The sequence below is a fragment of the Takifugu rubripes genome, chromosome 20 (assembly GCF_901000725.2).
Source record: "Takifugu rubripes chromosome 20, fTakRub1.2, whole genome shotgun sequence".
In the NCBI taxonomy this organism is placed as follows: Eukaryota; Metazoa; Chordata; class Actinopteri; order Tetraodontiformes; family Tetraodontidae; genus Takifugu; species Takifugu rubripes.
In genome coordinates, this window is record NC_042304.1 from 16,134,588 (window position 1) to 16,158,826 (window position 24,239).

Genomic DNA, 24,239 nt, shown 5'->3' on the forward strand with positions numbered 1-24,239 from the left:
CCTGAGGCTCGTGCTACGTGCACGCGGCTGACGCGCAGAGATAAACCCAGCTTTATGGAACAAATGTCTTGTCAAGTTCACAGGGTAAATATGAACAATGGTGATTATTCATAATAGAAACACACACACAGTTGTTTACTTGTGTTTTTCCAAGCAGTTTCATCTTCTAATCCCGGAAGGATTTTATCCCCAAAATAACTTGAAAACAAAACAAACAACCACAAGTCAAAACTGTAGTTGTTTTATTTTATATGCTGATTGAAGAGCCTTCATAAAGATAGAGAGGCCTACTGGTTTCTGTTATGGATCCCTCTACTCTTAATGGACGGCTTTGTGTTGTTGATGACACTCGACCCGGGACTCCTTCGTGCTCAGTTTCCATGTAACCAAGAGGAATTAGGGAATGTGGGAGCTGACTGATGTTTGGTGCCATAATCTGCTCATTCTGCCCAGTGCTACTCTGCTGTATTGCACTCACTTACAAATTGCCTGCGTGCTAATGGAGGGACATGAGTAATCCGGCAGAACGCGCCTCACCCGCAGCGTGATGCCCAACGTTTGGAGAGGAGGAAGAGCCGGGAGTCGATGCAGAGTTGATCCTTTATCTGCGCCAGTGCGGCGGAATGAGGAGCGCCGGCTCCACTTGAAGGTGTCGTAACTGTCGCGACGGCTCTGGAACTGAGCTGTGATTGTTTTACATCCCTTTGAACGCCTAATTATAGATAATGGATCATATAAATGCGCGTTGTTCGCGGGGAGGGAGGGAGGGTTGGGAGCATCTGGGATGTTGCGTCATCGTCTTAGCACCGCCGTCCTCGGTCGTCCGTCCGTCCCGGACAAATCTCATCTGAAGCTCCGTCTCTGGCGGACCGGTTTGTAATTACAGCTGAGACTTCCTTCGGAGCGGCAGGTTGAAGTCATTTCTTTTCAGCGAGTGGGAGGAATTAGGAAAAGTGATTTCCACATTTAATTTCTTTCCTCACTGAAAGACACCTTCGTGTCCCTGAGTCCTGATGGGATGAAGCGGTTCCCTCTCAGACGGCATTTTTAAGCGTTAGAGCTAACGCCATGTGGCGGAGGACTCCACTCCTTCTCTCTGATTTGTTCCCGGGATTCTGGCTCCACACTTCCTGGCCCCAGACATTACACTAAAAGCAAAACCATGTTTTTTTAAAAGCATTTTCCTAACCCCAGCACATAAATTTAATAATTTGCCCTCTTGGTTGACATGCTTTAAGGCAGCCGTGCGTGCTATATGACCCCAGGCAATAACTCCAAGGGCCCGGAAAGGTGACCCTTGTGAATAGCATGCATACGACACGGCATTGTCAGTGGTGGGCGACGGTAATAGGCCCCGATGAATTCGCCGCCATACCTGGAGCCATGCATGTGACACAAGGGATATGTATCGTGGCGTGAAGGTAAGCGGCAATGGTTTGGGGACGTGCTGTGTGCCCCTCCCAAAATAACAGACAAATCTCGTCGCGTTTCATTAATGTGTCGCTCTCTAAATAACCCCGAGTGCAGCGACTTGTTGCTGACGGACATCGTCCACTGCACGCACGATTATGGCAGCTTATTGTTTAATCACTGTAATTAGGCCCGACAGACAACATTAGCAAGCAAACGGCGTTTCGCTGCATAATAACACGCCTTTTTCACTGTGGCCCGACGTGGTTCTCTGAAGGCTTGGCTCACGGCAGGAGGGCCAGCGGGTCACAAAAGGGATATTTTAGCACGATGGCGAGATTAAACAAAGATACAATGTTCGTGACTGCAGTCCTCCTGAGGGGGTTAAAGTTAGCGTTAGGATTAAACGCTCCGGATCAAGGATCTCAAGAAAGGCCGACACCAACGTACCAGTGCTGGTTGGTGCAGTAATCCTGAATTAACACAGAAAACAGTGACAGTTTCCTCCTGCTCCTTCGCTGAGGTTACAATGTCCTTGGTGCAATAATCCATTTAGCTGCTAAAGGGTCTTTATCAGCCATGCATGCTCCAGCAGTACACGGTGTCTGGGAACAGAGTCAAAACGTGAGGGAACGGCTCCGCGCGCCGCTGAAATCCTGCTGTGGGAGCTTCATAAACAGTCATCGCCCCCCGTGGCAGACAGTGGAGCAGGACGCGGCGCTAACCTGGGAGAGGAGGCGCCTTTAGCGTGGCGACCAAACAGGAAGCTCCGCGTTTTCCTTCTTTCATTCCTTCCCTTTGGCGGCAGGTTTAACGTTTAACTTTAAACACGTCGGCATTAGGAATTGAAAGCGGAGTGTGTGACCACCACCGCCACCCTGTTCCCGTCCAGCTCCCCTAAAGGAGATGATGTCACACAATCACACAACCTTCTGGTGTGGGTTGCAGAGATCCTCAGTCCTCCGTCACTGGAGTCTCCACTGTTCATCACGGTCAGAAGTTTCATCAGGTGGCTCACGGCCGGCCGGCTCTCTGATGGCTCCCGTGTCCCCGCAGCCGAAGCTCCGACGGATTCGTCACGATCCGCCTGTGATGCATCCGCTGTGCTGGTTTCAGGAGGGAAGCTTCAGACAGAGACAGATCTGTCTGGCTGCTTTGTCCCGACTCTTCCTGACTGGAAGTGCACTTTCCTCCGTCTTGTTTTGATGTGATTTAATGATGCGCTCTCATCCGTGGTTGTCAGCTATCTCTCGCAGCCTGCGGGATCTTATCAAAAGATGCTGTTTTTCTTTGCATTGCTGCTTCAAAACTTTTATATTGGCTAACATGAAAACTTCCTCTGCCCACCTTTGGTATCAGGTACCTCATCCGAATGGGAAGATTTGGCTGCCTGCAGACAGTTTTCGGCTCCAGCTGTTGTTTCTCCTCTTTGGTGAAGACGTCTGAATAGGCGGTCGGTTGCTTAGCATCCGTGGCGCTACAATCTGATGCTATGTTGCAGAAGTCACATATTGTACATGATGTATTAGCTCGTGCACACCCACTGAAATATGCAAACTGTCGGTGTGGATGGATGAATAATTCCACTCATGTCTGCGATAATGTTGTTCCAGTGACGAGTACAATGAAGCCTCAGCTACATCCTCAAGGACCCGCGATGGTGCTGCGCAGCCGCTCTGAACGCGGCCGCGGCGCAGATGGACTTCATCATTTATGCTCCAGCAGACTGTCACCTGGTTCGTGAGGCAACTTCCCTCCTAAATGGTCGAGGGCGCCACATTTTTGGCGGACCTGCCTCCGTTTTTAGATCCAAACAAGCAAACGGGGGCAGCGTTCATTCTTTCTACTTACAGCCAGTCAGCTTCGTTTCCATTAGGAAGTGTTTGCTGAGCTAACAGCACACGCAACGACACCTCGCTCCTAAAAGAAACCTTGCTAGGAGCGAGCGCTAAGCAGAACACGCCCGATCTTCCATCTGTCGTTAGTCCTTGTCTGCTTTAAATGAAGACGGAACAAATTAACCAAAGCTACGTAAACACCAAAGTCAAGTAGGAGGAAGGAAGAAAAAGCAAATGATAAGAGAGTAACTCTTCATTTCAAAGAGCAGCGACAGAATAATAGTGGGGGAATAGTGGAAAGGTATTTCTGAATCCCAGAGGATTTCTGCAGCACAGCGCTAAATAAATGCTCCTTAATCATCGGGAGTTCAGCTGCTGACAGATAAACACCGTGACAGCGGTGGCACCTGCCACCATCCCACATCCCTGCTAATTTACCATCAACACACCATTTTGAACTGCTCCATTTGTGAAGGTGTGCCACCATGAAACGGTGTCAAATTAACATTCATGAGAGAGTTCTTTCTTTTCCTTTTCTCGCACCGCTGTGATGGAGAGAATCAGATATTCAAGACACATTTTTCCCTGTTTGTCCCTTTGACAGAAAACAATTGTCCTGCTGTGCGTTCCGCATTTGGAAGGCAGCCATGTTGAGTACACGCTCTCGCTCTCCCTCCCTTGTACCAACACGCGCTCTCACACGTGCACAAACGGCTGCTGTGACTTCAAATGGGTAAAGATTACCAGCCCAAATGAAGCCCCACAAAGTGGACACAACACAGGGAAAGCAACACAATAGCCGAGCTGAGATGCGTTCGGGTGTCGGGCAGCGGAGTCGGAAATCACAGCGTCTAACGTCCTCTTCTCCTCTGCCGGGGCGCCCGCGTGGCCGTTCCCAGCAGGGAGAGAGTTGTGGAGATTCCAGTGTAATAAGCCTGAAAAGTGTTGCGGATGAATTGAGGCTGAGCGTTCACCCTTCCTCCAGGGTCAAAGGACTCATTCTCTCAGGAACAGCCACACGTCTCCCAATCTCTGCTCAGACGTGTTAGCGCTGGAGTGGAAAAGGGAGAAGGAGAGAGGTCATTCCAGGGCCTCCGGGCGATTGTTTGGCTGCATCAGCTCTGCTGACATATTTCAGGAATCTGGTGTTAAGCCAGGTCTGTCGGGTTTGGAGCCCATTTGAATTTTAAATGCAGTCCAGGTTTCATCTCCTCATCCAGGTCGAGACAGAGAGCCTGATCCTCGCTTGGTTGGGGTTTGTTTTTTTTTTTGTAACCTTGACGATTTGTCTTGTGCCGATTGCACACTCGGCTTCAAAAAGTTATTTTGGAGTTTCTTTCCGAGCATAACGAAGGTTACGGCTCTCTCTGTGTGTTTGCAGTCAATTACGGCTGTCGCTCCGGCTGCTCTCCGTTGCTGCTGCCAGCTTTGTGCAGCAGCACTGAGGCTTTATTTCCCATCCAACTGTCTGCCTATGTGTACCTGTTTGATTCTCACCTCTCACTCCCCCCCCCCTCACAGTGCCATACATCATGTCAGAGCTGGTATTTCCCCAGCAAGAGCTGGTTTGAGGGGCTTCTTTGACAGATTTTCATTTATGAGAGAGTTTTCCTCCTCACGGTGGTTTATACTGAAGAGAACCTTCATGCTTGGAGGAAGGAACTGTCTCCTTTCCCTTTTTTTATTCTCGCTTTCATCAAAAGTTGCCGCCTTCAGTCTAGTTTGGATGTGGCTGACAAGTTTTGCAGACACACAACAAATATTTTAAATGTGCTGAGAGACATTAGCGACAGGAGGGGACGTTGACCCAGCGATCAGAAGAGAACACTTGAGAACTGTTTAAGGGGCTCGGCCACATTTGGACCAAGCTAACGAGCTAACGGCTAAACTGGAAATCTAATCTGATCACCTCAGCGACAGAAAGGTCATAAATCCCCTGGATTTGTTACAGGGTAACACAAAACACACAATTAAAGCTCTCTCTCATCAGTTTTGAATGGCGAGTTCAGGCCGGGCTGGAGGGAATAACGAGCTAAGTGTGAGTCGGGATCGTACACGAGGGCCCGTTTGTGAGACGACTTTGCTTTTTTTTTTCCCTAGAAATGAATTAATCATCATATTTCATATCAAATAATGAATCTAACCTGTGCTACATTTGCAGCATTCGTAGCATAAAGTCGTTACGAAGAGCCAAATGTTTGGCTGTCGAGCCCGATTAGATTCTTTTTTCTTACTTTTCATGCAAAGAATCTTCAAATTAGCAGCAGCTTTCATTTACATTTTATTTCTCACTAACATCCAAAACAAGGGGGATGGGGGGGGGCTCATATTTCAATGAAGGCGACTGTACGACGGTCCAGTGTTTTTATCTTATAATTAGAGCCCCTGATGTTTGGTGTAATCATGATTATCTCTTTAATTATGTCTGATAGTGATCAGTCCTGCACGTTTGTGGTTCCACCAGATTAAGACACACTGGAGCCAAACAGCTGCAGAGGATGTGAGTTATCTGAGACTCAGTGGAACTATTATGGGCTTTACATGGAGGGGACGACTCTCCACAGCAACAGGGACAGAACCCATGTCCTTCTGGTAAATGAAGTGTTTCCCTCTGCCGATGATGGATTCCTTGCTACAGGGCATTTAGCATCTTGTCACACCATCTCCGGTATCTTCATGCTTGGCTCATGTTTTGCCCTCAAGCAGGTTTGGAGGAAGAAAAAGCCGAACCGGTTTTTGCCGCATCATCAGCAGCCCTGCTGTCATGTGTCCATCGCCTCTCACGGCGGGATTCTGACATCCGTGGCTCCGCGAGCAGCCGTTCCGCACACGTGCTCGTCTTCCTGTCGTTCTACAACCAGTTCCAGTGCAGAGACTCTGCAGGAGGAACCATGGAGGCCACGCTCTTCATATTTGGATGTTTAGTTCCACAACATTCTGCCTCCATCCACCCTCAGCGTATTTATTTTTTATTTTAAACAAAAGGTTCTGAGTGTCAAGTCCCTTAATTATCACTTAGTGCGTGATTTGGCAGCCTGAGTGCCAGAGTACAGTTGCTTTAATGAGTTCCCACAATGCTAGCATGAATATATGCTTGCTTATTTGTAAAAATGTGGCAGACGTTATCGCTCCCACGGGGTGGATAATTCCTCAAGGTTTAGTTATCTGCTGCAGTAAAAGCAGCAGCTCATTAAATTTGGAGGAATAGTGTGAGGTAGTTTATCCCACTCCTTATTTTGTGGTGCATCCTTATTGTAGCAACAGATATTCTTAAATATTTCATTCCATTACGCTGCAGCGCGTGATCTCCCCCCACCGTGGAAGCAGCTCTGCTCTTTACTACACACCCGCAACCTCCGTGAATTCCAAACTAAAAGCAAGCAGACAGAAATCGCTCCAAGAGAGTATTCAGATTCTATTTAGTATTTATGATTCATTTATCTATATTTTTCACAAATGGAAGCCAAGAGACGCCGTAGATGTTATTTCAATGGTCAACAACGGTTAGCTTAGCTTAGCAGGCTAGTGTTTGCTGACATCTACGTCTTAACTGATCTGGTTTTTAGAACAAATTAGGAACGTTTGTTAATCAAACTAAGAAGGTTTAGGTGGCGTGTGGGTGGAGCACATGTTTCTGGTGGCGTTTGCCCCCAACCAGCAACAACAACGGGAACCCGGGTGATGTGAAAGCTGGCGGAACATGGCTGTAACCTTCTGGAACCCTGGATATTATTTGGAGATTGTGGGGGTTGATCCCTCTCTGCTGGGCTTCTTATAGTGCTCCTGCCCTTAAAAAGAAGCCGTTCAGGTAATGGAGGGTCTTATTTAAGCAGACACGCTCATTTGTTTAAGTCACAGGTCTCTAATGGCAAATGATTTATTACAGGAAAGGATTCAGCATTCAGGCATCCTTTGACTTCCCTGCCCTGCCAACGACTGAGATGTCATGTTTCACAGGAAATTAGTGTCAGAGGAAGTTGCTGTTTTGGACCCGTGGATTTATCACAGAGGAGACGGCGAAAAGGGAAAAAAAGGAGCAGGGAAGTCTGTCACCGCGCTCCTGTTCCCAAGGTAGCTGCAGGTTTCTACAGAACACATCAAAGAGGGAACGGGAGAAGCTGGGAGCCCTGGGAGTTGACAGGGAGGAGAGCTGAGCAGCGCCTCCGAGCTGAGGGGTGATTAGCAGGAGCGACCGGAGGAGATAAAGAGGGAAAACATTGTTCATCCACCAACTTTGGACTCATTACAGGTGCTCTGTTCAAGCCCTTTGGAATCGTCTGTCAAACGTTGCAGCTTCTGCGGGAAATAAACGAATGAATAAGCAGATGGAAACCTTCTGGGATGGAATCGGGGGACCGATGCAGCTCAGCTCCTTCCCGTCAGTCCCCACCTTCACGTTTTTGTTGTGAGAGCTGCAGCTCGTCACTCAAAGGTTTTGGAATCGCTCCCGTTCCTGGTGCGACACGGAGGGAGATGATATCTTTTTAATTAATTCGGTCTTTTAAAAGAAATCTTAACTGCCAGAGAGAAAAATAGTTCCAAAAGTCTCCCATAAGGGGGGGGTGAAATGTGGGATTGTGGGGCAGCTGTTATGTCTGAAGCCTCCGTGGGGTCTGACTATCAAATATTGACCATAACCAGCATGTTAATGCTGATTGGTTGATAGTGGGGCAGCTTTTAATGCCCCATATCGTCCCCAGTCACTCTTCAATGTATGTGTATGTATGTGCGCGGCCCCGGAGCTCTGCTTGCCCATATGGACCCGGGGAACAGCACTGCTTTGCCCCCTGCTGCGAGCCTGCTGCAGTGCTTCAGCATTCACTCTCTCTGCCTCCACATCCCGCTGATGGAATCGATTTAAGACGGAGAAAGCGCCGAATTCTGACCCGGTACCGCCGGCGTTAGATATTATAACATTGAGAGAATTAGCACCTTAGAAATGGGCCACGTCACTGACGTCTCTCACCGATGCAGCGCCTGGTTTCCAGCGCCGAATATAATGAACCAACAGCGCCACCATCAGGCCAGGTGGAAATAACACACAGAGCGCTGCATCAATTTATTGCGTGTCTCATCCTGAAGAATAAAAACAATAAAGGATTAGAATTGACAGTATAAGTAACAGTTGGCTGCGTTTTAGAAGTGTGTAAAAGCATTGAGATTTGGTGCAGATGTTTGGTGCAGATGTTTGGGGGTGAGGGTGAGAAGACTCGTGTTTCTGCTCTTTGTTGTCTGTTTTCATTACACACACACACACCCTCATCACTCCATAATGTCAGCTTCACTCAATCACACTCTCAAATATAACTTCACACTCTCCATGGAACCCATGTAAAGGTGTGTATGTGTGTATGTGTGTGTGTGTGTGTGTGTGTGTGTGTGTGTGTGTGTGTGTGTGTGTGTGTGTGTGTGGAGCTCATCTTTGGCTGGTCTGATCCACACAGTCACAAATGAAGGCACTAATGTGCCTTTTGGAAAGTCCACGTGTGTAAATTGATTTGCGATGAACGGAGGATCTCAGGAGATCAATGGTTATTTTAGGGGGAAGAACAGATCGTCCGCTGGCCCCCCATGAAAGGGCTGGGGCCAGCCAGTCAGAGCTGCCCTCATTAGCAGCCGCGACATCAGAATGGGTTTAATCTCCCGGTAAAACCTTCACATCTTGGACCCCGTGTAGCCCTCCAAGGTCACGCTGCACTCGTCCATTAATTACATTGCATATCAAAGATAATAATAACCATGGTGGTTATTACACCTTCTGTTCAAGGGCGGATCAACATGGAGTCCACGTTAGATGAATGGAGACCCTCAGTCAAGGCTCAGCCGCTCCCGTTTTTTCACCGCATCACTTTGTTTTAGCGCCTTCTGACGGTTGCAACAGTCGAAAAATGCTAACAACCGTTTCAGAGGAGCCGCAGCTGCAGGAATTCGAGTTGGAGTTTGCTGATCCGTCGGTCTGGTTGTTAGTTTTCATCCTGGCGTGATCACAACAAGGCAACCGTGACTCGTAGGAGTAGTGCTAGCGTTAGCGCCTCGCTAAAATGTCTTTTTAATTGCGGAGGTGTGTGACGCTGTGAACGTGTGTGACTGTGCGTGCACGCGCATGCGCGAGGCCACGTGGATGTGCTGTGCGTGCAGAATGAGCCTGTCCTGTGCGCACTTGTGGACAGGTGTCATGTCTATTTTTGCCAGCAAACACCTGTTTATTCTCTTAATTAATTGTTGAGCACACCTTCAATTTGTCAGGCAGTTTGCACTCGCTGCGATTAGCCTGCTGACGCTAGCTAGCGCGCGGCCTAATAAGCGTCCGGATGAATTATAAGCAGCGATGTGGCCAGATGTTTCTCCGACGAGCACCCAGGAAATAAATAACAAATGAGGAAAACCTGATTTAGCATCATGTAGTCACACAGAGGAGCAGCGGGACAAAGAGGACGTTGTTGCCTGAGAATTACGGGAAACAGAACTCATTAAAAATAGATGCCGGCTTCAAATTGGTGTCATCTGCAGCCTTCCTGCAGCCCCGACAGGCTCGGAATAGAATATTGGCGGTTTGGTGCGTTCCCTCGTTGACAGAGGCCAACAGATATGAAGCGTGTTGTCGTCTTGAAGTCAGTACCGTGTTACACCAGAGAGGGGCGCTGCAGCAGCGTGCACTGCAGCGGCGTGCACGAGCAGAGAGGGAGCCTGGAGGAGAAATCAACAACACCTGAACAGGAACAACAGCGGCACGTCCAAACACAGAGTGCACGTGACTGTGGGCAGGTTTGGTGAACAGCCACCAAGCAGCTCTGGGTTGTGGTTTGAATAAGAGGAGAGGATTCAAGGTTCTGCTGGTGAGCACGGCTGGAGCTTTGCTCCCCTCTGGCTTCGCTCGGCTGACAAAGGTGATGGTTGTGTTTGTCGGTGGAGACAAACGTCCCCGAGTCCATTAGCGGCGGCGTCCTTCCACCTGCTGGAGGTGGGGGGGCTGCTCTGTGCTGCAGCTGTCAGCAGCATCAGATGGAATCGGGAGGATTTCTTTCTCCTCCCTCCGTTTATGCGGCTCAGCCTGGTTCTGGTAAAGCAGCTGGTTCTGGACTTCTGCTGCTAATGAACGGAGCAGCACAGGCCACCGTCTCATAGAAAGACCTGAGCAGAGGCCACAGATGGAGAGACGACACTGACCCCCCCCGCCCCCCCAGAGCCCCCCCAGAGCCCCCCCAGTCCCTTCGTTAGTTACCTCCACCCAGGAGGTCATGTGACAGCTGGGGTGCATCAACAAAATAACTCAAAAACTTCTGATAACGGCTAAATGATTGTTGCTTTTAACAGACGCTATATAGATAAAGATTGATTGATTGATTGATTGATTGATTGATTGATTGATTGATTATAGATGATGTATAGAACAGCAGGAAAGCACAAAGAAAGGTCAGTTATTGTAAACAGAAGCTATTAAGAGTGTGTGAGTCGTCATACGTGTCCACTGAGGCGAAACTGGGGACCATGACAACCTCTACACACTCAGAGACACAGTGTAAACGTGAGTGTGTGTGAGTGTGTGTGTGAGAGTGTGTGTGTGAGAGAGTGTGTGTGGGGGGGTTGTTTCACAGCTGCTCCATTTTTCTTTGATCTTGGCTCACCTACAGTTTTACTTTGATGGTTTAAAGGAAGCATTAATGTATCGGGGATAAATGCTGCGTATGATGAACAGACCAAATCAGAAGGTTTTTAACATTAAAGAAAACATTGGTTGATTACTGCTCATTAAATGTAATTATACAGGAGCCTTAATCCAAAACAAGGTGTTTTTCTAACGACTCCAATTAATGATGGGAGTTGAACTGAACCCATGCAAACAACAAACCCAAAAAGACGAAGAGTTCTGGTGGAAATGAGCAGAAAGTGGGAACCAGTTAACCAACCACAGCTCCAACCCAAGAGTTCTGATGGACACAAGGCGGTCCGGAGCAAAGATCCTCTGGTTCTGCAGGTAAACCGCGCCCCCTAACGCTGACGGCGGCCGGGCGCGGTGGCGATGGCGTGGACACGGTCAGCTGATGTTGCTGTGTGGGGCCGGTTTCCTCGAGTCCTTCGGAGTTCCCAACACGTGGGAGCAGGAAGACGTGGCCGAGATTCTGGGCCGCTACGGTTCGGTCTGCACCAGCCGTGGGGGGGCCGCGACCCCAACAAGTTAATACACCAAACAGACACGCTGGGGAGGCACCGCCAGAACGTCCACGTGGTCGAGAGCGGGCGACCAATGAGGCTGCTTTTATTACAACGATCATCTGGATGATTTCTGGACAGAATAAACAGCTTTTCTTTTGCTTCGTCCGGCTAATTCCTCCACATATGATGATGTTATTCGTCGGGAATTCCGCTGGAATACCTCAGATGTGGGTTGGCTGAGTCGCAGCCCAAATTTCAAATGATATTACTGAAGTGATTCATTTTGAGTGGTAGATAACTGTGATGAATAATGAATCAATGCTAATATAAACACTGTCTGCCTTGATGTATGAGCGCCGCGCCAATTGGAGGGAGGGGCTACCCATGGGGGGCGGGGCCCAGTGCTGACGCTATGACACGATAAAAAAATAAAATAAATAACAACTATGCCAGAGTTTTCATCGTCCTGAATCATCGGTGACGTCACCTCTCTGCACTTCCGGATTTAGCCTCTAACCGGAAGTGTATTTGTCCTACTTTTGGAAGTTGCACTTGAACGTCACGTCGTCCAAAACTCTGCGACTTTTGTTCTAACGAGATTCTGCTGAAGCAACGCGGCTGTTGCTAAATGATGGGTTGAAAACGCAGACAAGCCCACAGGTGCGCGCTGCACCTGGCGGGATGTTCACGTGCCTCCTTCAAAGAGCACGCAATTATCAGCAAAAGCGGCCGACACGACTTCCACGCGCATCGTGCGCTTTAATGTGGACTCATCTGGACTAGGACAGTGTCGAGGCTCCCAGTTTGGGCCAACTTCACCTTCCTGCACCACCAGGGACCTAAGAACCAAACTTGGACACAGTCAACTATTGGATGTCCCACCTGCTCACCATTGGAGCGTCATTGGTCTTTCCCTGAGACCGTGAACGCACCGCAGGTTTAAACGCCACGGATCCATCAACGTCACTCAAACCTCCCATCAGGTGAGAAGGCGTCTCCTCCATTTATGCTGCTGGTTTCAATTAAACGGAAAAATGCTAAATTGTTAATGCCTCTACTAGTCTGGTCTCGGGTTGGATAATTGGTTGCTCCATCTTGCTGATATTTTTGATTTTTTATTTGAATGCTGCTGTGAATGCTTTTACTGCCATTTGCTCTTATTATAATTTTATTGCACATTGGTGCTATGATGGTTATGTGGTGTGAATTTGCCTGTAACACATCTCTAATTTTGCTGGAATTATCCGAAACAATATCAACCTCCGCAAAAACCCAACCATAGTCAGATTTGTGCGTTGGTCAATGTGCTGTTTTACCTGAAATATGCTGTAGCAAATGCAGAATCGCCTGGTTTCTGTGTTGGTTTCCGTGTCTTCTACCATCCGTTCCATGTGGCGCTGCTTCCTGTCCAGATGTGACAGCACAGATGTGCAGTCTGTGACACACTCTCACTCTCGTCCATAAAGTTGGAGCCGTTGTGTCCACAGAATCACTCCCGTTGGCCCGGCGGCCCCCACATTCCCGATGCTCCGCATCCTTCCGGCTGAAGCGAGACAAGCGTGTTTTTGTTACACATCGGCCACTCTCAACTCATGGTGGCTCTTCGTGTTGTCGGAGAGAAACGTCCCCGAGTCCATTAGCGACCTCGTCCTCCATCTGCTGGAGGGGGGCCGGGCCGGGCTGGGGTGCGGTCCGTTCTGACGGAATGCTGCAGCTGGGAGCAGCATCAGATGGAATGGGGATGAGGTTTTTTCGCTTTAAACTTCATTTATGCTGGTTTTGATGAACAACAGATGCGATTTTGAAGTGAGACGCTGACGGGAATCAAAAGACGTCGTTGACAGCTTTGAAACCCAGAACGTTCTGGACTCGTGTGGTGCAGAAAACAAAAAGGCCACAATTTCAATTGTGCTGTTATTCTTTCCAGATGGTTACTGTCTTAAAGTTTCATTCTCATCGCTAATGATGCTATGCTATTAAAGACATCCTTGTTGCCCAGGGGACGCCTGGTTCCCACTGTTGTTTGTGCAGTATCACAAATTTAATTGCGGTATCAGGAAACGCCGTTGATGGGAAACTTAGATTAAAACCAGAGTGGGGAAAAGCACGATGAGCTAAGGGAAGCTGCTTTATCAACAGTCTGTGGAAATTAAAGTTCAATATGTGAACGTGCTTATTAAAGTACAGGAGGTGGTGTGAAACACCGCGTGCGTGTTCTCAGTAGGATGAGTTTAGTCGGGTCTGCAAGGTCTAAAGCTGCAACATGCTGAATTTCCATGTACGCTTTTAATTGCACGTCCAGCCAAGGTGCATGTTTGAAACGATGCTGCCACATTATTTCAGCGGATCCAAGATTCAAGATTCAAGATTCAAGATAACTTTATTGATCCCTTTAGGGGGTGTCCACCAGGGAAATTAGCATCTCCAAAGATCTACAGCATCTACAAAATTTCCCACCACCATTCCCCCCATCAAACCTATTAAAGATAATAGAATATAAGAAAATAAGAAATAAAATAAAATAGAATAAATTAAAAATAGAATATGAATATAACAATATAAATATAAAACTATAAAAATGTTCCGGTTCTCCTGTTGGCCCTCCTCCCCCCCAGTGATGAGTTGAACAGCCTGATGACTCGGGGGATGAATGAGTTCCCCAGTCTGTTGGTCCTGAACTTGGGGAGGCGCAGCCTCTGGCTGATCAGGATCCACGTGGAGCTGCGGCCACACGCCACCTTTAACCCTCAGCAGCTCTGCAGGAAACTGTCTGCATGGATCAGGGGTTTGAGGGGAAATAAAAGTGCGGAGAAAACCCCCCTTTAAAAATCAGCGCGTGAGCGGCCGTGAATGCTAACTCACTCATTTAGCCCGCTTGGCACATTTTGATGGCTGTAATATCCAATTTATTCAGCTAACTGAAAATGGCGCTTGAGCAGGAAGCAGCTCGTGATATATTTTTACTGTTTCTGTTTGAGGAAACATTTAACTGACGTCACTGGTGGGGCAGAAACCCTCGTCAATACGTGAGGCACGTTTTGGTCCCCTGTTAGCATGGGGACACACGAGGGTGAGCAGGAACGCCGTAAATCTCAGCAGCAGATTCAGTCATTCTTTACTCACTGGTATTGATCAACAACCTTGTGAATCACCTGAACATAAATCACCATCATTTTTGCAAGAAGATGGAAAAAAAGCCTGTGATTTATTGTGGATGGAAGTCGTCTGAGGCGTCTCGGAGAGAGCCGAGTCGAGCAACACGCTGCTGCCACTTATTCATTTGGGGTCTTTTTTGTTCTCTCACATCTGCTGGTGACCCCACGAACAGCTTGATGGTGAACAGCAAGATGAAGGAACAAAGTAGCTCAGCGTGAAGAGAAGCATCGACCAGGAGGGATCAGTATTATTGACGTTTCTGTGTCAAACACTGTGAAGTGCACGACGAGCGAGGCTAAAATGAAAGCCAAGGGCAACATAATCCCCTGATGTTGGGCATCTGCCCAACAGCTTTCAGAAGGTCAAGCTAACCGTTGCACACTCTCGGATTATATCGTTATTACTGTTCTTTTAAACATTAATTTATTCATCTCAGCCTGCGCAGGAGTTACAGGCCCACTGAAAAGTCCACCACATTGAAGAGATTCATTGTCTCTGTAACACGGTTTATTTGCAGAATCTGTCTCCATCTTTACAACCTTCCAGATTCTGACAGTGGTGGTGGTCTGCGGTCCTTCACATAAGTCGAGCCGGTGAGCCCACAAACAGCAGGAATATGAAGACGTGCACATTTGCATCTGCGCTGTGAGCATAGATCTCAATTAAGTATTCACCACAGTCTGCTTCAAAGCACGGACCCAGACATCCCATTAGTTGCTGTGGCCTTGGCTCCATTTATCGTATGAAGCTGGGAGACTGGCTGTAAACCTCGAGCTCTTCGGATCCTACACGCACACAAATACAGACCTCGGTGATCTAATAAGGTTACGTGGGACAACCTCACACAAATTAGATGATATGCAGAGAGCTAAGGAGCGCATGGGTCAGATGTTAATTACAAATTGCCTCAGTTCATAGAGAATAAAGATAGTCATTAATCCTGGTCACAGCAAATTCATTGCAATTTGCCAGGCTAATGTACCTGCGAGGTGCATAAACAGCATCTCACATGTTCCTGGAGAGCATAATTAAAAGAAGTTACTCAACCCCTAATGATGATAAAGCCAAAAGGTTAAAAAGAAAATTCCACTGACATCATCTCTGGGCTTTGTTCAGCACCGGGAGGCCTTTGGACAGACGGGTGTTGCTGTCCCCATCCAGCATCACAAGTAGGACTCAGCGGGTAGAGAAACTGTCCCCCCAGAGGCTGCAGTTCCACAAGTGACAGATGACAACATGAATGCCTTGTGCATCGCAGAAAGGTGGGGAATCTTTCTTTGGTTGCGAACAAGAAAGAGCAGCATTGATTTAGAGAGTTCTGAGTCGTCGGCAGCGTAACGGGCGGCACAGTCGGTGCCACGGTAACTGTCACACAGGGGAACGTCCAGCAAATGGATGTGAAGGCTGCAGGCAGGCCTGAAAGCTGCCTGCAGAGAAGAAGCCCAAAATGATCTGCCAGCTACCGTCGAGACAGGAAGTGAAAGAAGGCCAGATAAAGGGCATTTACGCCACAGTTGACACCAAATTTGGGGGGGTGTACAACCCCTCCAGGATTTCACGGGACGTTTCTAATTGTGAACGTTGGCATTTCTGCTGAACAATACTGCGAGTTCTCTGTTACTTTACTGAAAAAGAGCTCATTATTTCAACAGTGCCAACATTTGCCCTGCGTTTGGGGTCTGGGTTTGACTCCAGTCTGAAGGCAGCGCATGCAGGATGATATGAAATATGTCTCCGACTGTCCGCCGCTTCACCACCGCGACCACCGCGTGCGAGTCGCTCCAGGAGACGGACTCGCTCCATCTGCAGCGTGATATCGGCTGGATGTGAATGCGCTGCTGTCTTCTTCTCGTGCCAAGTTGCCACGAGTGAACAGCTAATTCTTATTTACCGAGTATCATTGGGAAATGGGTTCATCGGGTTGAGAAAGTAACTTGTGATTTGACAGATCTCCTCGCTGCTGACTGAGGTGGCACATTTTGCACCTCCCCGTTGGGCTGTTCAGCTGTCATCATCTCCCTGACAGCATCTTGACACATTAGGCAAACTTGAAGTATTAATATCATCATGCTTATCAAGGCACCGAGTGAGGGAACACTGCATTTGCACCCGCATCAGGCGATGTGGAACACCTACTACAGAGAGGAGCCTTCTGAGAGGTGTTTCATTTTCACATACCCACCATGTCCGATGCTCTCATTCCTCCTCTTTAAGTTGGACTTCCTGTGAAGCCCAGATGAGTCTGCTCTGTGACATATGCAAAGATGGATATTAAATATGGAAAAGTGATGTTCGGCCCAGGTGAATCGGGTCGCGAGGAGGGAACGACGTAATGAAGGTTTCGAGCATAAACCTGCATTTCTGAAAGGTCCCAACGCTTCGTTCCGATGTCGTTCACACACAGCGGCATCGTTCGTATCACACATTTATGAATTGCCCTCATATATCTGTGTGCTAGATTTCAGAGCAGCACAACTCCTCCCCTCAAAGCCTCTGGCTGACTGCAGGGTGTCATGTTTCCTCTGTGGAAGTGCATTTGATCTCCTCCCGTTAGAACTGATAAAGAGTGTCACATCATTCAGCGGGATGTTTATAAGGAGAGCACAAGGACTGGGTTAGCGCACGAGAATTGAAAAGATGAGCCACGGAATAAGCCCTTAGCAATAAAGGCTGTCGTCCGCCGCGTGAGACAAGCGTTTAACGTGAGCGATGGCTAAGGCATGTCCGACGGATCTCTGCAAAGGAGCCTATTTTTAGAAAAAGGGTTTCTAAATGTCGAGCTGCTTGATGTACATCTCCCGCTGAGTGTGAGGGAACAGAACTCTTTATCTCGATAAGTGCTGCCCCTGATGGAAGTTGCCAAATGTGCCATATACCTACATCCACTGGGTAAGATAGATGCCGCTCTGCCCAAGAGAGTCTGCAAGGTAAATAGACTTTGGTACCAAAGTGAACCACCTTGTACTTTGTTATCATCTTGAGCGCTGGCTGGTGTTTAATTGCAGTAATTAAGGCAAAGAAAGATAATATAAATATGAAGTTTCTGGTAGCCTACCTCATTATGCCTGTTGCTCAGGAATTAAGCTTTATTTTAGCATCTAATTATTGTATTTCACTCGTCAAAGGCAGTTAAAAATGGTAAAAAGACGGAGAGGGATGTAAAAGTTTAGACTGTTGTGATGTCGGATCATAAACAGTCATTAAAACTGGGCAGACATGATTCTGCTCTCACCTTCACAAGGTTCCGTTACTTTAAACAATAAAGAACATTCAAGGGTGTTGGAACTTTTCTATTCATCCACAGGAAGTGAGATACTTAGTAAAGGTGCTGTGCATAATGACGGCGTTCCAAGGCTGCTTCCTGTACCGCTGTGGGGAGATGACCGTGGCAGGTGCCTCGCTTCACCATCCTCGGCTTTTAACATGCAAACCTTTGCGTTTGTGCTCTGGAGCGGGCGCCGTTACAAAGAAACCTCATCATTATTCATTTTTAGGGATGAGGCATTCATGGAAGACTTGGATAAATGTTTGCTCTTTTTAAGCACCGCACAAAGTGACCCTGCAGGAGAGCGGTGAGTATTGCTCGTGTTCGGATCAGGTCTTTAGGCAGGTGCCAAGGCTGATGGGCTGGAGGTTTCCAGCTTTCTTTCAAAACTGAAGGCAAGAGGAGAAACCAGATGTCGACATCAGGTGATTTTCCAGGGAAAAAGACAATCGAAATGAGGTTCCGAGGAGACTTTTCTGCTCCAACCATCGAGCGACGGCGTGGTCATCGGAGGCGTCTGCGACCCACATGTGTCTCCAGCAGCCTTGTGCGTGCTGGGCCAGACCAGGCAGGGTGGAAATGTATCTGGGAGAACTCTAACAAGGCCGTTACTTTGCCATAAATCACGACAAGTCTCGTGCCCTCCATTCTCTGGCCCGAAATAGTTCTGCTGGAAAAATTGACTGTGCTGCAAATCTCCTCTGAATCCAGCTGGGATTCATTTCATTTGATCCTGCTGGGCTTACAGCAAATATGAGCTTTAAGTCAGTCAGCAGCCATTTACACAAGAAAAGTCTTATTTCAGGCTTATAACACAAGAAGTATGTAAGAAACTGCATGTTTGAAACACACCGAACATTGTTCCTCTGAGTCGTTCCAGAAACCGGAACCTTCTGCCTTAAATGCTGTCCCAGTTCTTCCTGTGAGGCCGTGAATCCCATATTCACAGGCAACATCTGGAATGGTCGCAGGCTGCAGAAGGTGTGAATGTTCAGGGGGAACCAAACCTCAGCCAGTCCAACACCTGAAAGTTGCCTGTAGACCTGCAGTTAAAGCCCGTGGGCTTGATTGGAGGAGGGGCTGAGGGACCCAACGTTCTCACGAGGAACCTTGACTGGAGAAACTGACACCCGGAGCATAAAACTGGGCCGATCCTGCAGAACTGAGAGTTTAAGCAGGAGCTTGATTGTAGGTGTGGAGACCGAGGTCTGGGCCAACCCAGCCAACCCGTCACCCAGGCAGCACCCGACCCGGCCCAGCAGCACCACAACGGTTCCAGTTGCATATCAAAACAAACTAATTAATATTTCATTGCACAAACAGCTAAATCAGGCGGAGCAGCACTACCACAGCTCTGTCTCGTGTAAATATACGTTTATGGAACGTATAAACAGGACGCTCAGCTGAGTGCAGCACCAAGCGGAGCATTAGATTTGGGTTCACTCGATTTAACAACTCTTATTTGCATGATGACAGAGCACCATCCCAGGTTGTAAACCATCTGCAACTAAAACTGAATGCAGGATAATTAAGGACCTTTTAGGATGAAGTCAGCTGCCAGCCGGAGACGTTTCTGCCCCCGAGAGCCTCATTTACTCACACATTTTCCAGTCAAGACTGATTTAAATCAAACATGATCCCACAGAGAAACCCATCTGTACTTTAAAACATCATTTTCTACCCAAGTTCCATACGTTAATGTTGAATATCTGCTGCCAGGGCAAAGGTCTGTTTATCACTTCACCACCATCAGAACTAATTACGTGCTCCGACTTCAGCACCAAGGATGCATCTGGATGGGATGTTCAGCGTTTGCGTAGCTTCTAATCGTCTGATCTTATAGGTGGAACCTTCAAATATTGAGCCCTTCCCTCTTTTTATTTTAAAGTGTCCATGAGAGGGAGGATGAGGAACTGTGTCCATGAGCACGTCAGTCCTTCCCGGTCCAGAAGAGGCTCACAGCAGGGAGAAAGTCACTCTTTCTCTTTGTGGGTCTCCTCCACCTCTTGATGGGCAGGAACTAGACAATCTGTCTGATGGTCACGATTCCTCAGAGCACTCAGGAAGTTGTCTGTAGTCGGTCCAGACACGAGCACCAGAGTTCCCCTCCCGCCTGGGCCGCGGCCCAGTATAAGAGGTACATGAACTAGATAGAAGGAAAATCAAAACACTGTTATTGTCATTGTTATCTTAATACCCTCTCAGGGGAGGAGGTCCAGCTGCTGTTAACAATCTACACCATCTGCACGTCTCTTCCCTGTGTTGTCTCAGCATCACAGCATCATCCAGTCAGTAATTACGAAAAGGTTTCAGCATCTTCTGCTGATTCCTGCTCCAACCGGCTTTTTTGAACATTTCTGGAGCCATTAAAAACCCCACCAAGGCTTAAGATACCAAGGTAAGGCTAACTACTAGCTAGGTGCTACGTTGGATGTCAAAGTGACTCCGGCACCAAATGGTCTTCATAATTACTCTGCTTGCTGTTAGAAGATAAATCTTTAAAGTCATGCTTTCATGAGAGCTTTGGTCATTGTATGATGTTGTTAGTGTTTCTATTAAAATCTTAGTTTTATCCAGGAGTCTTGACGTGGTTGTAAAAGCAGCGCCGCCCCCCAGAATATCACCGCCGTCACTTTAATGTAGAACTAACAGTGTTTGTTTGAGGTGTGAGGTGACGTGATGTCCCTCATCGTGTTCCTCATCATGTCCCTCATCGTGTCCCTCATCGTGTCCCTCATCGTGTTCCTCATCATGTCCCTCATCGTGTTCCTCGTGTCCCTCATCGTGTTCCTCATCGTGTTCCTCATCCTGTCCCTCGTCGTGTCCCTCGTCGTGTTCCTCGTCGTGTCCCTCATCGTGTCCCTCGTCGTGTCCCTCGTCGTGTTCCTCGTCGTGTCCCTCGTCGTGTCCCTCGTCGTGTTCCTCATCGTGTTCCTCATCGTGTTCCTCATCGTGTTCCTAATTGTGTCCCTCATCGTGTCCCTCATCGTGTCCCTCATCGTGTTCCTCGTGTCCCTCATCGTGTTCCTCATCGTGTTCCTCGTGTCCCTCATCGTGTTTCTCATCGTGTTCCTCGTGTCCCTCATCGTGTTTCTCATCGTGTTCCTCGTGTCCCTCATCGTGTTCCTCATCCTGTCCCTCATCGTGTTCCTCATCGTGTTCCTCATTGTTTCCCTCGTCGTGTTCCTCGTCGTGTTCCTCGTCGTGTCCCTCGTTGTGTTCCTCGTCGTGTTCCTCATCGTGTTCCTCATGGTGTCCCTCATGGTGTCCCTCATCGTGTCCCTCGGCGTGTCCCTCGACGTGTCCCTCGTCGTGTTCCTCGTCGTGTTCCTCGTCGTGTTCCTCGTCGTGTTCCTCGTCGTGTCCCTCATCGTGTCCCTCATCGTGTTCCTCGTCGTGTTCCTCGTCGTGTTCCTCGTCGTGTTCCTCGTCGTGTCCCTCATCATGTTCCTCATCGTGTTCCTCGTCGTGTCCCTCATCTTGTCCCTCATCGTGTTCCTCGTCATGTTCCTCGTCATGTTCCTGCATCACTCTGCTGCAGCCCGCTGTGTGAATCAAAGCCCTTCAAACTCAAAGACTGAAGATTGAACCTCAGAACGAGACAAAGACCCATGACCGTACACGTACCGGACACTAAACCGGGCCGCTACTCCTGAATGTCTCCCGTCACAGTCAGTGCCGGCAGGGGACGTTGTCATCAAGGTCATGTCGTGATTTCGCTGGAGAGGCTCGATAAAAAGGCAGACGGGTGGGTTCCGGGTTCCAGACGGTGCCAGGTGTTTATGAAGTTGAACTCCTTGTAATTATTAGTCAGCTCTTTAATGTCTCTACCTTGGTTTCATCAACAAAGAGCAGCTGCCAGGTTGAGCAGCACCTGTCTGGTGGGACACGCCCACTTCCTCTGAAGAGGACGTGACAGGCGGAGGTTTCCGACATCCACAACTAATAATGACAGAATTCTGACGAATGGCTGCGAGTCATCAGCTAAGTGTATGCAGATGAGCTCCGTCCCTGTGATTTATGGAGAGGATCACCTGTGGAAGGTTGGAGCAATCTCCATTTTCCCTGTGAAAGAGGCTGCAGCAAATACACAAATCAGTCATTGGAATGGAGCGCGACTCATATTTGAGCGGAACTTGGCGGCATTGATGTCCCGCTTTCCTTGAGACATGTCTGCCACGTCCCGGCTTTGTCCCTGCCGCTCTGCTCGTTATTAAAAGCCTGGTTGCCAATAAGACCAGCAATTTTCTGTTCTCCATGCGTGTCTCCAATAGTAGAGCTCCTCTTTAGACCCTTATTTCTTTTAAATGCCGCTCAGTCAAAGCTTCTATTAACGTTTGAAAGAACAAAAAATGACTTCGGTGGTCCCCGTTACATTTATATCCGACTTCTGGTATGATTCAGCCTCAGGAGAGGAAGAACGCTGCTCTCTTCCAGATGTAACTGCTGGATTCTAAATGAGCCGATGTCGAAGTGGCAAATTCGCCGCATGGCTTTTTTCCTGCTAATTACATCGATTTTAAAAATGACCCCGGTTTCAAACGATAACGGCACAAAGTGGATGCTGGTGCTGCTCATGTTGTCAGCGTTGCTACGGGATACACAAATGAGGGCGAGATTTATGTCTGCAGCCTTATCCGTTAGCATTTAGCGTTTAATCCCGTTAGTGAGCTGTTGGTAAGGCTTGACGAGTCGATCTGAGGAAGAAAACCAACAAAAAAGTTCAAAACTTTCTGTTTCAGAGTGAGGATAATCTGGATTAATGAACACAGGAGATGAAAGAGCTCAGTCCCTGTCGTAGCCTTCTCTGGCTGGAAAGGGAATCCTCCAAATCATATCAGAATTAATTAGAACCGAGCTCTCCCGCCCTTTGTGTTATATCTGTAATTGGGAGATTTGATGATCTCTTCAGTGTTCATGTGCGACGGGGTTGTTAATGCTGACTGATCGGCTCGGTTCCTCAGCCGGACACGCCTTGCTGAGCAGAAATGTTCCGTCCCATCCACTCCGGGCAGCAGGGAGCAGCCTGATCACACTTGATAAATTAAAGCTCTGCATCGTCTGCAAGAGGTCATGAATCACAGCTGATGACTGTACTCAAGTGGAAAAAACAAGAAATAGGACAGTTTGGATTCCAGCCCCAATTCTGTATTTTCCCCACAATGTAGCGGATGCAAGTGCGCTAGCAAAGGGTCGATTTTAAGACCGCTGTGGGTGTTGGCGTTCATTAAAAAATGAGTTCTAATGAAGCGTCTAATGGAGGGATACCACAAAAACTCGCTTATCATTTAAAATCAAGATTTCTTGGGAAGCAAACGTTCAATTGCTGAATTTTAAACCGCTTGTTTCACCTGTTTTGGGAGTGAAACGAGTCAGAGAGTGTGGCCAGACCTCCCTGATGAGAAGTCTGGATGCGACCGCACAGTTCTACACTTCAACAAACAAGAAATCATCGCGGCTGAGAGAGAAGGAACGCCAAGTACACCAAAACGGTCCCCCAACCCGAATTAACTGAGCAAGCACAGGCCAGCCGAGGCTCCGCTTGCTTTGATAACACTCACAACTGTGAATCTTGTTTAAACCAGCATGGAAATGTATTCAGAACAACAGGGATTTGAGCGCGAAAGCACAAAAACTAATTTAAACCCTACTCAGTCTGCAAGCCAACCTTTAGGAGAACACAAACACGGAGAGCTGAAGGAGCGGAATGAAATCTGCGCGTGAAGGCAGGCGGATTTGGGAGGCTAACGGGCCAAGTGTGTAACCTGGTTACACTACCAGTGAGCAGAATCTCCCATTCGATGTTCAAACACAGACCCAGGTTGGCAAAACGCCCAACAAGGTTGGGTCCAGCAGTCTGTGCGGTTGTCTGACCTCATTATCGTCACGGTATCCCTCCAAACACGTCCGATAGCCTGCAAGCTAACGGCAATAGCCAACGTGAGCGAGCTGAGCAGGACGCTTCGCTGCCTGGCTGCTGGGGACTGTGCTGGTACCAACCAGTCCACCAACCAGTTCACTAACCAGTCCGCCAACCAGTCCACCAACCAGTCCCCTGTAGTTCACTAACCAGTCCACCAACCAGTCCAACAACCAGTCCCCTGTAGTTCACAAACCAGTCCCCTGTAGTTCACTAACCAGTCCACCAACCAGTCCCCTGTAGTTCACTAACCAGTCCCCTGTAGTTCACCAACCAGTCTCCTGTAGTTCACTAACCAGTCCACCAACCAGTCCCCTGTAGTTCTTCCAGCCATAGTTTCAACCTGACCCATCTGCAGCCGACTGACTAATACTAAACTATCATTTTAGACCATTTTTATGTTTCTAATTCTGGAGTTGAGATTATTTCATTCAATGTTCAGTTTTGCCTGTGAGGTGTTTGATTTTTGTGCTTCCTGTCAGATCTTCACCCGACA

The 24,239-nt window shown here is 48.2% G+C and overlaps 1 protein-coding gene across 1 annotated transcript in view; it reads left to right on the forward strand.

The window, feature by feature from the left end:
- The first annotated feature begins 11,962 nt into the window (after window positions 1-11,962).
- LOC101075628 (regulator of G-protein signaling 21-like) overlaps window positions 11,963-24,239 on the forward strand; it is a 151,990-nt gene continuing 139,713 nt past the window's right edge. The window contains exon 1 of the mRNA XM_029828262.1: window positions 11,963-12,385. The gene's annotated coding sequence lies outside the window, so the exon portion shown is untranslated. The remainder of the gene's footprint in view (window positions 12,386-24,239) is intronic.